The 4,000-nt window shown below is 41.2% G+C and overlaps 1 long non-coding RNA gene across 1 annotated transcript; it reads left to right on the forward strand.

Moving 5' to 3' along the window:
* Positions 1-2,169: 2,169 nt before the first annotated feature.
* On the forward strand, positions 2,170-3,228 carry LOC121870906. Its single transcript, XR_006089796.1, has 2 exons — positions 2,170-2,708; positions 2,818-3,228. It is a non-coding gene; the product is annotated as an uncharacterized LOC121870906 (long non-coding RNA).
* Positions 3,229-4,000: the final 772 nt, after the last annotated feature.

The raw sequence follows: 4,000 nt of genomic DNA on the forward strand, positions 1-4,000 counted from the left end.
TCGACTCGGCTTTGCACTGGAACACCTTCCACATAGAGAAGAATACTGGAGAACCATTATATTTACCGATGAAACGATGTTCAGGTCAGTGGGAGCCGAAGCAAGGCAGTGCTGGCGACCCCCCAACACACATGAGAAACACATTCAACATCGCGCAGTGAGTGGTAGGGTGTCAGTGTCATTCTGGGGGTGGATGTGGGCACATGGGCCAGGTGAACTGCTCAAGATCAATGGCCATTTCACTGGTGAGCAGTATGTAGACATCCTGGAGCAAGTGCTAATTCCTACAGTCCGAGCTATGGCAGTTCTAGCCCCCCACACTATCAGGCTGGTTCATGACAACAGTCCCATTCATACCAGCAACATAGTAAAGGACTACCTCCAGGATCACCCTGAAATTGAGGTCATCGACTGGCCAATGCTATGATGTGATATTAATCCGATTGAACATATTTGGACCATGATGAAACGTGATTGGGATATTGGGGAGCAGCGAACCTGTGCAGCAATAGAGGCCAAAGCTTACGACATGTGGGAGAGTATCGTCGACGACTAGGGGTGTGCCTGAAGCTGGTCGACTCCATCCCTAATCGCCTTGATGAAGTCCTGAATGCAATGGGTGGCTGGACCTAATGCTAAGATGTGTGTATTGGTGTATTTTTTGGATTTTAGTATTGTTTGTAAATACAATTAATATATATTAACTCACCTACAGTGTTATCTTAAATCCATGTCCTTAATGATGTCATAAACTATATCGCATGAAAATTCATAACAAAGTAACCTAACAGCCACAAATTATGTATTGTGTGGTATACAATGATCTGTATAACACGTCGTGGAATGTGTTGTCTTATAACACAATATAATTGTATAGTTATAATTGCTACCATCATTGAAATGCTCATGATGTTCAGCACACAATATTAACGGTAACTGAGCACACTCCAAAATATATGAAGCTTGCATATTGTGGTGGGGTGTTTAAACACTGGAACTTGGAAGAATTGGGACACTATGGGACAGTCACCTAGAGTAAGTCTGAATACTACACCTTTTTTCAATTGCAATTGAACAATGTTACTTTTGGTTTCAACATCTTCGAATGGAATCGACATTCTTACACTTGATTAATAACAATCTTTACTTTCCGTTCAACAATCATCCAAAACTTTTCAACAGTCGTTCAACACGTGACAATGTTTACTTGCTTTCAACAATCGTCTCATTCTTCATTGACAATTCACTAATACTTTCAACATTTTACAAAACTAAGTAACAATCTTTAAAACATCATAACTATGCAAAAAGTTTATGTTTTGGTGTTTTTCGTAGATCGAAAGACTAGTTGATCTAATTCGAACTTTTGAAGCAAGTAACGAATCACCGAGTCGAGATGGTGTGCTACACACTCAGTATTTTCATTACGAGTGTGCAGCTTCTCCCGTATACAGTTCGTCGCCGAGCCCCTCCAGCATGCCACGGAGGCACCGAATAACGTGCTACAGATCGCGGGCGCATTATCGAGGCCTACAGAGCCGAACAAGATTTCCTCGTAGTTGCAGCAGCCCTTGGAGTTCAGCGCACCACGGCATACTCCATTGTGCGAGTATACCAACGCGAAAACAGGGTTGAAGCGGCTCACGCAGGAGGCAGACACAAGATCATAGACAATGAAACTCTGGATCTAATAGTGATGCTGCTTGAAGCAAACCCTATGATGACCTTGAGAGAGATAAAGGAGGAGGTCATGGATATATTTCCTACAAAACCACATTTCAGTGAGGTAACGCTTTCGCATTATTTGGAGGGGGAGCTGATATCACTGAAAATGTCCCGTGACTCCCCAGCAGAAAGAAATTCTCCCGCAGTAAAGGAGGCGAGACACGCGTACGCTACGTGGATGCTGGCGACGGGTCTACAACAGCAACTAGTATATATTGATGAGACGTATGTAATTAAGTAACCACTTATCAACTATCTGTAGTATGTACTACATAATTACTTAAGTAAACTGTATGTAACGAGTGAGTACTTAATATTGATCTCAGTTTGATGCATCGTACAACTTTCCTTGTGTTAATATTTAATTACATTACAGTATGACTACATACACTGATGTTTCATTTCCAGGGTTCAATCTGTGGACCAAGAGGAGGTACGGCAGGGCAAGACGCGGGGAGCGTGTGCATCGCGCCGTTGGTGGACAGCGTGGCAGAAACACGACAGTGATTGCTGCGATAGCTGAACACTGTGGAATACTCTATCACGAAATTCACTATGGTTCAGTGACGAAGGAAGTATTCAGTGATTTCATCGCATCACTTGCAGCAATAATCGGAGACACAAGGTCCATACTTGTTCTAGACAACGCTCCAATTCACAACGGTATCGCAGCAGTCTATCCCGAGCTGAATTTTAAATTTCTCCCTCCATACTCTCCTTGCTTGAACCCCATAGAAAGCTGTTTATCTGTGTTTAAATCATACCTGAAGCAGTACCTCCACCGTGAAGCTCCACGGTGCAACGCGGCCCACGCCAGGCAAGAAGGAGTGACTCTCAATGCACTGAGGGAGAACATTTTGCAAGTTGGCGTGGAATTTGCACTGCCTAGTGTCACGGAACATGTTGTGTCGCAGAACTATAACCATGTCAACACCTACTTGGTTCAATGTATTGAGCGCCGAGACATCTTCAATTGATATACAGTTGGTCTACAGTAATATAATATAACCTACTGCCTTACCGTTTGTTCCACTTGAAACAATTCACAACAAAAACCTTCTATACACTCATGGGTTCTTTTTTACCTGACAGGTTACTATTCGTGAGGCAGAGGAGGAAGGCAAGTCAACGGGATGCTGATATGACACTCCTCTCCCCAATCCCACTACCCCTCCCACCCTCACTTACCTTCATCCCTACCTTACAGCCAGGCAGAAACAACCCACCAAGGTGTACGAGGCCTTTACTGTGAATTGCTTCGTCGAAGTATCATGACACCAATGTATTTAGCTATTAGTATAAGGCCCTTTTTTCTTTGTTTCTTTTTAAGCAATCGTATGTTTTATGTAGCTACTACATACTAAAGACTAAAGGCATTACATAATTACATATGTTTATACCAGAATTCATTGTGTTGTTGATGTTTGTGTAAGTATACTCAAAAATTAAATATTCATGGCTGTTACTGATTTTAAAGATTGTTGAATAAATTCTTTTCAATGATGATTGTTTCAGTCGCATTGTTGAAAAGTTTGGTTGACTGTTGAAAGCAATCTGAGATATGTGGCTGTTGAAAGGTTTTGTAAATTGTCAAATCAAAATAACTGATTGTTGAATGGATTCGGAAAATAGTTGAAAGCAAATAGAAATTTGTCATTCCAAAATTTTGATTGTTAAAGGCAAGTGGTCAATTGTTCAATTGCAAATGAAAGAAGGTGTATTTAACAATACTGATAACTTTTTCACTCCACTCTTTTTAACATAAGTATATAGTTATATAATATTGCATATTATCACAAATATTTATTAAGCAAAGGATGGGTGGAATATAAATAAATATTACCCTAATCTCTTTGTCGGAATAACAACAAAATTGTGACGTAGTCGCTGAGTAAAACTAGCTGATCCTTGCATATTTCACTTTTATCCTTAATATATTTCATTCTTTAAAGTATCATTGTGACCTGAGCAGCAATAAGCACCCAGGACACTGCACCTGTTCCATGAATTCGTAACCATAAATAAACAACTAAGACAAAACGTAGTTAAAAAGGCAGCTTGAAATTATGGTGGTATAAATAATAAATAAACCTGCCTCTCATCCAGCCCCCACCTCCTCTACTCCACCCACCCCCCCCACACACACACACTACAGTGGGCGACATCTGTTGGCCGACCATAGCATTTCCCCCCAGCTGTTTCGAAACTTCAGACTCAAGGCTATTCGAATCCTCACTGTGGATGGGTAGTGGACACGACTTTTGTGCACGATAGT

Source organism: Homarus americanus, unplaced genomic scaffold (genome assembly GCF_018991925.1).
Source record: "Homarus americanus isolate GMGI-L3 unplaced genomic scaffold, GMGI_Hamer_2.0 scaffold52512, whole genome shotgun sequence".
Classification (NCBI taxonomy): Eukaryota; Metazoa; Arthropoda; class Malacostraca; order Decapoda; family Nephropidae; genus Homarus; species Homarus americanus.